The sequence below is a fragment of the Lutjanus erythropterus genome, chromosome 11, assembly GCF_056507025.1.
Source record: "Lutjanus erythropterus isolate fLutEry1 chromosome 11, fLutEry1.hap2, whole genome shotgun sequence".
Lineage (NCBI taxonomy): Eukaryota > Metazoa > Chordata > Actinopteri > Lutjaniformes > Lutjanidae > Lutjanus > Lutjanus erythropterus.
Genome location: NC_139327.1, coordinates 7,650,636 through 7,665,013, shown reverse-complemented (window position 1 = coordinate 7,665,013; position 14,378 = coordinate 7,650,636). Strand labels below are relative to the sequence as shown.

Sequence of the window (14,378 nt, the reverse complement as noted above, 5' to 3'; positions counted from 1 at the left end):
ATTATAAATAACCATAAAGAAAAAAACACAAAGGGAAATATGCATAAAATGCTGCTTATGAAGCTAGCAAATAAAAACAATCTGCATTATGTTCTGTTTATAAAAGGATTTCATATCAGTGAATATCAGACAATATATATGTTGATACTGATATAGACTGATATAGCTGATAGGCCGATTTCAGGCCTAGAAAATGTACAATGAGATTTATTTTCATGAGGTTGTATTCAGTAGATTACCTTAATTTTCTCTGTTCATTATTTTGAGTCCACATAAATTAATTAATGGTAACTACATTTATGCATGTTGTATTTTGCTCTTTAATTTATAAATGTATAATATGTCCAACCTTACGTGCAGGTAATGTGAGTTATGAGTGAGAATGGCAGAGTAATATGTAAGACATGAGGTGCCACTTTTGTTGTCAGTGTTCAGTTGTCCTGTGTTTCCATTTGAATATTAAAGTGGATCAAGTTACACAGACGAAGCTGTCGCTGTGCTCTTGCTTTACCCACAGACCTTCAATAGTTAAATTCAGTAACAAGTAAGCTTATAGTTAAAGCAGAGAACACTGTCTTACAATCATATCATACAATCTATATTGGTCGGGCTCAAGTTTAGCAAACAAAATTACTTGGTTAGACCGAGGAAAAGGTAATGGTATGTCTGCAGATACTATTGTTATCTACAAATATCTGGGTGCTCGTGTCTGCCATGCTAGCTATATAAGCCACATCTTCTGTTGTCTATTTACACCCTGAGTGCAAATAGCATTGTTGGCTACTGACACTTGGGTGCTAATAGTGCCTGCCAAAAAATAGAAATTATTTCATGTTGAACACATTTGGGACAGTTTAGGGTAAATACATACATTTTAACAGTTCAGTAAACTGGAGTTTGAAAAAACAAAAAAACAAACAAAAAAAACTCTGTACTATCAATCGGTCCATTATAAATAAGTTCAGAGCATATTCTACTTCTCTGATTTTATATCAGTTAATTTTGTTGGTGTGTCCCTGGTGAGTCATGCTCCAATATTACTGAGACATATTATTACACGTGGTTTAAATTTGCCAATAAATTGCTATGTTTTAAAAATATATAATATAGGTTCTTGCTCTTGTTTCTAAACTGCCTACTAATCCTACATGATCATTCTTTATGTGAGTGTCTTCACGTAATTATCCTTCACAGAAATATACTTTTCAACTGGAAATCACCTGAAACTCCTCTATTCAGACGCTGGATTAGAGATCCGCTGATGACTTTGTCTTTACTGGAAAGTAAATCCAACATTTCTCTCAGATCTGGGACTCCTATAAAGCTTTCTGATGAGTCATTTTTAACCAATTGTTTCTCATGCTTTTCATGTAAAACACACAACTCTGAGTTGTTGTGGTTTTTTAAATCTACTGTTATACTGACACGTATTATCTATTTCTGTCACATTTGTATGCTTACATGTGTTTATAGCTTGTCGCTCTGATCGACTGTTTGTGTTTGTATGTCTGTATAATTAACCAGCTATGTAATGATCAATAGACCTGAAATGTTCTTGTTCTACTGTGAACCAATTTTTAAAAGTTTTTTAAAAAGGAGTTCACAGAAATAGTCTACACTTAGAGAAAGCAGCTCACAGTACCTGTAATTGTTTAATGTATGAATAAAATAATGTCATGAATCATCAATAATAGAAAAATGAAATCTAATTGTCTAAATCAGGAGACATTAAAAGGTGTAAACCTGTATTAAGGAGCAGCATTTACTGGGAGGTAAATGCTGCAGTCAGACTTTTAAGAGAAGTTGAGTCTCAGTCGGTCAGGTTCTCAGACGCAGTGTAATTACAGTAGTGAGGCCTAAATTTCCTCCTTGGTGCTTTGCTGGACCGTGGCCTGGCTGCCGTAAGTGGGTGAGTACAGAGGAGTCCATTTAAAAACAAGCTTGTGCAAGCCTCTTCCTCCTCATCACACCACTCAGCAAAGTGCTGCTCCGTCACAGCCAGCCGGATGTTGTTTTCAAGGATCTCATCCGCTCCCTTTAGATCTCACCTCTCTGTACTGCTGTGTTTTCTATTTGTTCTGTTTTTACGTCTTTGGCTTAAAACACTCATTTGTAATGTCTCTGCTGAGACTCCATGTTGAATAAATCCTCGCAGCGGAGAAATGAATCACCCTGATTTATGTGACAGTGACTGACAGATCGCTTCTGTCAGTGGACCCAATTAAGGTCATTTTGTCTGCTTAAATACGGAACAAGGATGTGGGAATTAGTAGCTGACTCTAACCTTGCCACCGGGACTCTTTGAGGAGGCAGTGATGCACTGTTGCTTGAAAATTTGGCAGTGAGAAAGATCACAAATTCAATCTCCTAATAGCACTTTCCAGTCATGCTGTACCCTTTATATTTACTGCTGGGTTAGTTGAGCAAAATGGACATGGAAAACTCTGGAATATTTCTAGTAAAGGCAGACAGATATATCAGTCACCTGATATTATCAGCCTAATAGTGGCCTACCACAGCTAAATTAGTCTATATTTTAACTTTAAGTCGTGCATTTTTACTTATTTATTTATTTATTCATTTTAGAAACAGTATTTTATGTATTTTTGAACCTTTTTCTTAATTCAAGTTGTTTTATTAGTGTTCATTTACTTTGTTATTTGTAATTACTAAAAATACAAGGTCAAGTTTACGGTGTCAGTGCTCTAATGTCATTTTAGATTTTACAGGGGAGACTGGGGGAAAATACAACATGGGGCAATTGCAACACACTCAAGTCCTCCAATAAGAAACAAGCTAGAGAGATGACACTCAGGAGAATCTCAGCAGGAGTTTTCAACAAAAACAAACGAACAAAAAAAAGATTTTAAAAAAATGGGGTTACTTTTTGGATGTAATTTTTTTTCCTTTTGCTGTCTAAAGTTAAGATGACTTCAAATTTAAAATCATATCAATTTGATAGGTTACTGGCTAAAAATTAACATATTAACACACACTGATGAACATACTGTGCTATATAGGTGTTGCTAGCTAGCAAGATTTTATCAATGCTGCAAGATCGGGGGCAATTCAAACACTGTGTTACAACCAGTAGTGTTTCCAGACCAATTTTACTGAGGCAAGTTGTCAGAGGGTGACCTTTGATCGAGATACTAATAATACATAAAGTAGTAGCACACAAAAAAACAACATAAAATACCAATATTTGTTTATATGTTTGCAAATCAAATTAGCACCATTAAAAGTAGCCAAATTAGCTATTAGCCGTTCCTGATTGCAACATATCTATGTATGTACAGACAACTATCACTGAATTACTCTGATACTGAAGAAAACTTAAAGATTCACAGGTCAGTTCTGGAGTTATGAGGAGCAAATTATCCCTCTGTTTTGTAAGTGGATTTATGAATACTGCATCACTCTGTGGAGGTGTCAGCACCATATCATCACAAGAAAATGATCATTTTATTATTATTAATACAGACAATTGGAGTGGGGAGGCACAGAGGGGTCAAACTCAGCGTTACAGAGGCAGTGGCCCCTATGAAAACTGCCCCAGGTTACTATTGCCCCTGCGCCACATGGCCCAATGTAAAAACCTCATTGTATGTTTTGTGTTAGAAAATTTACAGTTTTCACAAAATCTTCATGTAAAATTGCTTTTAACTCAATTTAAATAATTAAAATCTGGTCACCACCAGAATAGTTACCTTCTGCAAACATAGAAATACATTTTTGCTTTCAATGCATAAAATGCCTGACATCTAAAAGAATTTGAACCACAATGCAAAAAAGGTGAAATAACATTTTTAGACACCCCAGCAGTAATGTGATTGCTTTGAGGTGAGCTTTTATTTGAGCTACAGTGGATTAATATTTTTTTTTTTCAGTGTTACGATTGTCCCCACTGAACAGGCAACTTCTTGCATTAAATTTATTATTATAATTCTGTCCTTATTACTGAAAATATAAAGTGTATTATTAATTACTGCACATATGTATGTTTCTTATATCAAAAGATGACTAATGCATTTCAAGTAGTTTGAGGTAAAATGAAAAAATAATGTTACAATCGCCCCTGGTCTCCCCAATAAAGATTATCAGATAATATATTGACATCAGAATGTTTTAATCCCTACTATTGGTATTGTCTCTAAGAAACAGTATCGGTCGGACTCAAATTTCTAGCAAAAGTGAAATCACAGCATCCACATGAGAACTGACAGCAGTGTGGATGGTGCAAAGGTGTTTGCAGGTATTGAATGTCTGCATGGTGTGTGTGTGTTTGAGACGTATGTCCGTCAGCCTTTTTTGTATGTGACCTTCACGGAGAGCAGTGGTGGTGGTCTCAGGTGGTCCACGAGCATGCAGGTATGAAAAGAGCCAATCACAGGAGCTCGTCAGAGGTCATTTAATGTAATGGAGCCAAAACAGGGAGGGATGTCCACAACTACGAATCCAATTCCACTGCTGATTTTTAAAGCATTTTTCCTATTTTGTGTCAGAGTGTAATCATATTTGTACTGAAAATGTGTCAGATCATCCTGAATTTGTCCCACATTAATACAACTAAAATGGATTCCACATCAAATCAATTTTCAAGCGGCTGTGGCAGAAATGGAAATCAAGCAAGTGCATGTCATCAGCTCATCAGAGGGAGAGAAAAAAAAGGAGGAGAGTGGGGAGGGAGAGAAGAGCAGAGAGGAAGAAGAGATGGAGGAAACCATGGTTACAAGGCAAAGGATGGAGGAAGAGGAGAGATGATGCCCAGCGAGGACCTCAGAAGGGTCAGGACTGGGAGGATGAAGAGCGGGATGGATGATGGGTACAGCAAGGAGACAGATTACCTGCAGTCGATGGTGATGTGTCTCTGTTATTATGGCTCTGGTGTGGAGGCAGGATCTTCTCGGACAAGGAGAATCTGTGCCTCAAGCCTCCCTCCGCTGCAAAGCCCAGTGATGAGCAGCAGCATTCATTCCAGGGTTGAAAGGGAGAGACAAGATGAGGGAGGTAAAGATGGCAGCGTGGTCTGAGCTTTGGTCTGTATCCCTTCCCTCACCCGTTAGCCCACAGCCACCCTTATCTGTCCTCCCACAGCCCGTTGTTTTCCAATCAATAGGCAGCCAGCCCAGCACACACGGAGCCTGCGCACTGCCAGGCCTCTGACGATATCAGCCCCCCCTCCTCTCCCCTCCCTTTCTTCCCTCACTATCCTCTCTTTCTGCCTTTGTCCCTGCCTCCTCCCTCCCTCCCTCCCTTTGCACGCATTAATTCCCCGATACTCATGAGGAGAGAAAGAGGAGGAGCAGGAGGTTTGGGGGGAAGGAGATGTGTCTGTAAGAAGGTAGCACATTGTTTATCTGTCTACCTTGTACATTAAATCCTATTTACTGTATTCACCAGCTGAGCTTCCTATTGTCTGCTTATTTTTTCTGCCACAGATCTGACTGGACTAACATGCAGAAGAAAATGTAAATGTCAAAAATTATTTTAACCCTGTATATTTGCACAAAAAACTACAAGGTGATAAAAATGAAAGAGAATCACTCTGTAATTTTTAGACTGGATGTGAACATTAAGTGGCATAAAAAAATGTTACATTTGGATATTTTAAAGGGGTGCTGAAGTGTGTCTGTACAAGGTGGTTGTGTCCATTTATCACAATGTCCTCTTCATATCCAAGACAATCACTATACCAGATAAATCACATGAAACCCATTGTAAGATTACTAATATATTGTATGTAACTTATGAAATACACATTAAATATGATAATAAAAAGTGCCAGTGTGTTTCTTATTTTCATGTGGTCATGTCCACCTTGTCTTCTGGTCAAACAGAGATTGAGAAATTTCTTGGCATTAAAGGGATAATTTGAGTTTTTTGGTGTTGTGTTTGCATGAGGCACTTCTCTATATTCAGTGTATTGTCTACAGTAGTTGGAGGTGGGCGGGCCCACCAGGTTGGTGAAGCAGCAGGAGAACCAGAGCAGGAAGCTAAGCAATGTATTGCTGTGGACAGGGTCAGCAGTAAAATGTATTTTAGATTAGACGCCTAAAAAAAAAATCTAAATCAGTATGCTATATTTAGAATTTTTTTCATTTTCCACTGATCATTGAGATTGAGAAATTTCTTGGCATTAAAGGGATAGTTTGGATATTTTTTTACCCATATTGTGTATTACTAGTGTGGCTCACCGGATGCACACTGCGGGTATAATCCTGCTATTGGTCACTTGGTTTCAGTCAGCATTGTAGCATCCGCCCCTGGGAAACAACAACAACCTCAGAGACAGCGACTTGCATGCAGAAAGTGGCAAATTAGCAACTGGGTTGCTAATGGTACAAACGTCAGTAAGCTAGCAGCAGTTACCCTTTCTTTTGTGAGAATTTAGACATTTTAATACCCGGGCTTGCCTCCCCACATGCAAACGTTTCTCATGGCACTGGTTTGCTGGAAAAACTGACCGCTGCATCCTGGGCTTAGCTCCACCCAGGATGATTGTGATTGGTGTAGAGAAATACAAACAAGGCAGGGCACTGAATATCAGTGCATGAATATCAGTGCTGTGGAGAGAGGTCTAGCTATGCAGTGTAGTGTGTTACCTACAGTAGATGACAGTCGACAAGCCTCCAGTTTGGAGAAGCAGCAGGAGTAGGAATTTAAACAATGTACTGCTGTAGACGGAGTCAACAGCAAAATTAATTTTAGACATCTAAAAAATCGATATCCACGCACTGCATTTAGAATATTTTCACTGCTTTACCTTGCTGTCAGACACCTTTTTCCGACTCCCTGGCAAAAACAGTAATTTTACGTCACAGAACACAGGAGTTGCTGGAGTACCACTGCCTCGATCTGTTAGTTTGTTGATGGTATTGTATGACTCTGGTGTTAGTTCAGACTCACAATATCACAACACACTGACTAATCAAGACATTAAATCCCATTTTCTGAGAGGTAGGATTACTTTTTTTGCAAAACGAGTCTGGTTGCTTTGGAGAGAGCAATATTTATTATATAACAGCGGTTTCCCATCACAAAAAGCTGTCTGACAGCAAGATAAAGAAGTGAAAATCTTCTAAATACAGCAGATACTTAAACTGATATTGATTTTTTAGGTGGAGACTATCCACTCCCTTAACACCATAGAAAAAATATGAACTGTAGTTAATGGTGCAAAACAAATGATTTATTAATTCCATTTATATTGTGCCCCACAAATTACACATAATGTTTGTCAATTTAAAAAATAATTTTACAAGTCAAGAAACTTGCAGTTTGTTGTAAAACTGTTAAAGTATCTGAGTGTGAAGTCGTGTGAGTGACATCATGATTTTCTTTCCCTTCAAAAGCTAATGTTAGCTGCTGAAGCTATAATGCCTGTGTGATTTCGTACTACGATGGAGTCACACAACAGTCAGTCTTTTTTGTTCTTTCTCTTCACAGCTGATAAAAGCACCAGGAGTCACTGGATAAAACTCGTCAGGTAAGACAATGTTCAAGGGACAGTGAGACTGGTGCTGGTGACCTATACTGTGCAAGACGGGAGAGACGTGGTTCACTCAGGAGTTTCACATAAAACTAATTAACCAAGGCAAACTGAGACTTTCTTGACTTGTTTTAATTTGACAAAACAACATGTGTGTAAATCATGGTACAGTCCAAACAGAATCAAAAAATTATTTGTCTCTCGCCATAGACTAGCGTTCAGAATTCAGGTCCCATAGGTCTCACCGGACAGGGCGTAACTTAGAGCTTGGTATCCTTTAAAAAATTATGATACCAATAAAAGTACCCTTAAAGTGATATCCATACCAATGGTTGGTTGCAAGCAAAACAATATAAATAGTCTTTTTTTTTTCTACATCTGGGTACCGAAAGGATTGAAAGCAGGTATTGTTTGACTGGAGAAGTTTTGATACTACTGGTACTGGGCTATTTCAATTGATACCTTAAAGGTATTGAGAACAGATACCAAACCCTGACCATCATGAACTTGATGTTGACCCCTCCCTCTTTCACAGCGTGTGTTCAAAATCTGCATAATCCCTGATTTCAATCCGGGGTCGGTCGGGGTTTAGACCTCCCGTCTAAAAGCCTTGGCCGTATGAGTGTAAACACATGCACTCACATAACAGTTCACATGTTATTATCACACCCAGAGTGCACTGCACTCAGCCTGGAGAATATTATCATATGGCTATCTTTGAGGTCAGGAACATCCAGCTCTCAGATCTGAGCAGATTTGACAGATTAATCTTTTTATACAGCCTAATGGGTTGGAGGGAATTGAGAAAATAAGCAGTCAGAGTGTTGGCTGAGGACTTGATGCACACATTTCCTTTACATAGTTCAAAACCTGATGGTATGATGTCTCTTGGACTTTTTTTTTCCTGTGACTTTACTGATAAAAATGATGTATTTTGTGCATGCTCTGAGCTGGTCATTTGAACAAAACAGAAAATGAAAAAAAAAATGTTTGTGTCCTTCAAAAATAGATCCCAGAGAAAGAAATTGGCAGGCAGATCCAACAGGCGAAGACAAAGAGAGAAGCTGCAGACTGATTCACTGAACGCATGACGTCAGTGCACAGGAGGTGCTGTGCCTACCTGCTCGGCTAAACATCCTGTACACTGTAAAATAAATAAATAAATAAATAAATCTCACTGTAATCAGTACGTTCTAAAAACACATGACCCTGCTTACAAATTTCATCATCAGTGGGAGACCAACAAATTTTGGCCAACGAACACAAACTTCATTAGCGTCTGTAAGCAGCTGCTTCTTCCCCACGCAACAAGAAAAAGGGAAGAAAAGCAAAGAAAGGCGATCTGGCCTGCCTGTCAGAGGCCTCCCATTACTACGGCAACGTAGCTCACACAGCCCAGCATTGCACAGACGCTGGTTGCCATGGTTATACCGTAATTGTGCTGGCAAAGGAATTACTCCACGAGCAACAGAGGAGAATAAGACGGAGACAAGGCTCACTTTGTAAACACAAGCAGAGCTGGCTGTAAATGTACAGGATTTATTTGAGGAGGTTTTAAGATTTCAGTTTAACATGAGCAAATTAAACATCAGATAGAGGAACTGGCAGCGTTGTGATTTGTACCAGCATGGACATAACTATACTTTGATAGAGAGAAAACAGTGGTAGCTCGATTTGTTTGTCATTCTGACACTAAATCAGCATCTTATTGTTTTAAATTGGTTGGGTGAACGTAGATGTTCCACGTGGACGTGGAAATGAGGTGGTTATTTATAGTCTTTAAACACAGACAGCTGTTAGGATTTAATTGGATGGAAACAGATTCAGTGTGTGTTCAGGTGTCATTCCACTCAAACACTTCAACAGCTGATTCCACTGATTAGCACACCTTCAGCCTGCTAATGAGCTGCAGAGAGGCAGAAACAGTGACTGAGAAGTGAGTATACCATTAATCAGGGTTGGGATAGTTACTTAGAAATGTATAGATGCTGATTTCTTTAAAAAAAAAAAATGTAGTCAGTTACTTTTGGATCACCTCGATATAAAATATGGTGAAATAGTTTAGCCTATAAGGTGTTTTTAGGGCTGTGACTACCATTTATTATCATCATCAATTAATCAGTTGATTATTTTCTCAATAAGTCATTAGTTGTTTGGTCCATGAAAAGTCAGAAAATGGTGAAATGTCCAAAAATGTGGAGCACACAGACGCATGTTTGGACCTATTTTTCAAATCTTTCCTGGATTATTCTTTCACTATCGATTAATCGGTCAACTATTTTCTCCATTAATCGGTTAGTTATTTGGTCCATTAAATGTGAAAGAATGTTGATCACTGTTTACCCAAAGTCCAGGATGACGTCCTCAAATGTCTTGTTTTGTCCACAACCTAAAAATATTCAGTTTACTGTCAGAGAGGAGTAAAAACCTAAAAACAGAAAGTATTCACATTTAAGAAGCTGAAAAAAAAGCTGAGTTTTCATGTTCATTGTTCCGGCCTTTGTTGTGTATGATTGATTGATTGATTGATTGATTGATTGATTGATTGATTGATTTAAAGACAAAAAAATGTGAATTTTCTACCCAGTGATGCTTTTTTTTCAGTTGAGGCCCCTGATAATGAATTGACACCTCTGTGTGCATCGTGCATGGCAGTATACTATTCTTTATTTTAAAAATTCTAATCCTACTAATAATCCTCATTTTTGCTAAATGTATCTGTGATCTGATTATTATATTATATATTTTTTTAATCTGTAACTGTAATGGAATGCATGTTTAAACTGTGGCTTGTTTCATGTTATTTAACCGCTGTACCGAGGGTGGCAAGTTCACATACATTATATGACTGAGCCACTTTATGAATAGTTTCATTGTGTTAAGAATATTACGCAACTGTCCACATGAGCAATCACTGCCTCTAAATTATATATATATATCTATATTATATATATTTTTCACAGACATAGACTGATATGTGTGTGTTTGTGTATTAATCACTCAGTGATCTGTCACGGTGTACTTGCAGGTTACTTTTCATACAAACATTTGTAATGCTTCACACAATAAAGTGTATAAAGGCTATATGGTAACACTTCATTTGTGTAGTCCGCCTACAGATAGTTTCTGTATATTTTAGTTTCTGTTGTGTGTATATGTATTTGTAGGTATGTATGTGTGTTAAATAAAAATTAAAGTGTGATATCCTACATTCTTTTCACAATATGCCACCAATATGCCGCCAGCGCAAGTGATTTTGCTATCTTACACCAGCGCAAGTGCCATTTTTGCCATGTGGGTAAGATAGCAAACACGCTTGCGTTGGGTCTGTGCCGCTGTGGGCGGGAGGTCTAAGCATGAAGGCAAAACGAAGGCGTGGTCAGCGCGTTTGCTATCTTGTGCTCAGCGCATTGGAGTAAAATGTGCTTGCGCTTTAGACCAGCAAAAGCGCAAAGTCTGTGGTCTTTCAGCACAAGATAGCACTCGGCGGGCTTGGCTGAAACACACACGTCTTCACAATCACAAAACACCGTATAAACACATATTTTTTTTTATCAGCAATAAAATGTAAATATTGAAATTAAAAGCATTCGCGTGTCTCGCGCTTGGCTGAAGCGCACACACGTCTCCACGATCACAGAACACTTTTCATCAATGTTAAACAGCCGTGTGCGCCTGTGTCTTTAAAGATAAACTCACTAATGAGGAAAATAATTATAATTATAAAGCCTAATAAATCTAAATAGACCTGCAAAGTGAGCACGGGCCACGATCACAGCTGTCAGATCGTCTTTATCAAATGAGTCAGCATGACAGCTGGAGCAGCTGTAGTGTGTATCTGCCTGTTTGTTATGATCCAGAAAAACAATGTTTAAACAATTATGATCTATAACAAATAAAATATACAAGACACTATATTTGACCACAGGAGTCCAGCCTAACAGAGAAAAAAGTTATGTGTGCTTCTGTCAGAGCTGGTTGGGTAGATCTGTGCGTAATTTTGCGCACTCCAAAGTTCAGAACAGAACAACTTGTTTCGCAGCGGGACAGAGGAGGGAGGATGAGAGGAGGAGATGAGGATTAGGTGGGAGAGGAGAAGAAGGAGGAGCACAGACCACCGCTTAACTGCTCCTCAGCGGAACCAGGAAGCTTCACGGCTGGACTGGATCTGTTCGCCTCCCCTCTCTACTACACCATCTCTCTCCCCGCTCCTCAGCCAGTAAAATTAATGATATATAATGAATAATTAATTATTATAAAATACAACACAATTTCAAGGTGCTTTAAAACATAACCAGTTACATATCTGCATGACATTTGCAGTTCATATTTATTGTATTAGTTTTTGCAGGCGTTACTGTAAAGTAAACTATTTCAGCCTGAAGCTGTTTTGGAGACGTCCTGCTGTCTCCATACATTGCGTGCTCTTGCACATTCTCTTCTCGAACCAGATCTGTGTCCTTGCTTTGTAAATCTTTTCTCTTTGTTTCCTCCTGGTAAATCCGCCGTCATGCTGCCTCTGCTTGCGCTGCTGGTCACCTGCCTCTTAAAAGGTGATGAGAGCTGACTTTCTGATTGGTTTATTGCATGTTCGGCCTAAACTCGCCTGTGAATTAATGAGGGCACATGGGTACATCTGATAGGTGTATCCCGCTTTGGGGCAGGGCGAAATATCACTCCCACCCCTGACACAGGACGGCAAAGGTGGATTTGGACACGCCTTGAATAAATTAAATCCATTGCGCCTCCCGCTTGCTTTTGATCAGCACAAGACACGACCCTAAAGCACAAGCACGTTTTACTCCAATGCGCTGAGCACAAGATAGCAAACGCGCCCGGCCACGCCTTCGTTTGGCCTTCATGCTTAGACCTCCCGCCCACAGCGGCACAGACCCAGCGCAAGTGCGTTTCCTATCTTACCCACATGGGAAAAATGGCACTTGCGCTGGCGTAAGATAGCAAAATCACTTGCGCTGGCGGCGCAATGGCTTTGCACCGGGCGTAAGATAGGGCCCTGTGTTATAAACAGTGATGTAAAACTTCTCTTGCATAATAAGTTCAACCAAAAATGGGCCAGTAGTATTTGCACATTATTGCTTAACTTCTACAGCTTGAGTTCAGGGAATAAAGACCTTTATGAAATTAACATCAGACACAGAAGAGGTGCAGATTTTACTGGTGAATACTGGCCCACAGACTCTGGGCTTTCAAGTGATGTAACACACATGTTGGTGCGTTAAAGCACATCATCTGTCATTTCAAGAATTTCAGCAAAGATGTTTGGGCACCAAGGGTGTTAGAGGATTTTTTTTTCTTTTGTGAGAGTCTTAACTATATTATATTAAGATTTTATAAGTTTATGTCAACTTTCCATACTTCAGAAGTCAGAACACTGAGTGGAGAGGCAGAACAGGTTTTGATCTGTGACCACATGGTCAGCTTGTATCTGAAGTCACACAAAGAAGTGGACATTCTGCACCAACCTGCATTTCTTTGATCTGGCTGCTACAAAAAGCTGCTGGATCCAGTACAGGTCAGACCACCGGGCCTCTGGGAGACCTGCAGAGGAGAGTCACAGTCTGCACATTATTCAAAAATGGTGCAGGAGCAGGGTCTGCAGCGGGAAGATGTTTGTTTAGTGTGTAAAATGCAGCATGTGTTTCAGAGACAGAGAACTGCTTTCTCATGTGGCTTTTCTAACATATAAGCATGTTCACGTGTTTTGAGTTTCCACCATCAAGATCTACCCATTTAACAGAGCTTTAAAAAAAAATAAAGGACTACTTTATTGTGAAAAATGTTTGTTGAAATAACAAATGATGCAATTTGTTTTAAATTTATTTCCAATATTCATCAAATAAGAAATAGAAATGCTGAGAAATATTGTGGTAAATATTGACCTCATGTTCACTACACAGGACATGTAGTAAAACATGAACAAGTAACATTTGATGATATGTTTCTTACATCCCAATTACTTAAATTACGTAAGAATAAATCTAAATATTAAAACCAGTGCCAGCTGGTGAATTTTTCTCCAGGGGGGCTAATCAGGCAAACATCTTAAAGTATCGCACCAGAGTATTTTAATTTATGAAAAGGGCCTTTATTTGTACTTGCAGAACTAAACTAACATGTTTTATAAACAAATGGAACTTAGTTAAGGTAAGTTAAGCTACTTCAATTTGTGCAAATCCTTTATAATAATTATATTTAATTTTACAATTTATGCTGAAAGACTAAAGTAAGCAAAAAGTACCTCAATACGTATGAAAGAAATCTGATACCACAAACCTTCAGACAATGAAAGAAAATAATGAACACACTAAAACCTGTTATAAAATAACTAGATTTAAGAATAAATTAATTAATTAAAATTGCTATCTTGTGGCTTAAAATTAACTTTTTGTCTATAAATTCTGTCTGAGAGATGTAAATGTCTCAGAGACTCTGTGGTTAAATGTCTGTTTATATAAAGTACCTACTTTAAGGTGTGTCACACACTTTTCTGCATAAAACAGCAACTATTTAAAAGTTTGTAAAAGATCAAAACCACACATTCATCTTCTGTCACCTCCAGTGGGAGAATTTAACTAAGTACATTTACTCAAGTACTTTACCTAAGTCTAATGTCAAATTACATCCATATCATATTACTTTATAGTTCTACTTAACTTTTTTACTCCAATACATTTACCTGACAGGTACAGTTACTAGTTACTGACAAGGAACATTTTACTGCACAGTGGTTACTTTTACTTTTCATACTGAGAGCAGCTGATAATGTTTACATACTTTTACTCAAGTAAGGTTTTGACTGCAGGCCTTTTACTTGTAGTGAAGTATTTTCACAGTGTGGTACTGGTGTTTTTACTGAAGTAAAGGA

The 14,378-nt window shown here is 38.4% G+C and overlaps 1 protein-coding gene across 1 annotated transcript in view; it reads right to left on the bottom strand.

Moving 5' to 3' along the window:
- Positions 1-5,128, bottom strand: part of fez1 (fasciculation and elongation protein zeta 1 (zygin I)) — a 33,621-nt gene extending 28,493 nt beyond the window's left edge. The window contains exon 1 of the mRNA XM_084730669.1: positions 4,848-5,128. The gene's annotated coding sequence lies outside the window, so the exon portion shown is untranslated. The remainder of the gene's footprint in view (positions 1-4,847) is intronic.
- Between the last annotated feature and the right edge of the window lie 9,250 nt (positions 5,129-14,378).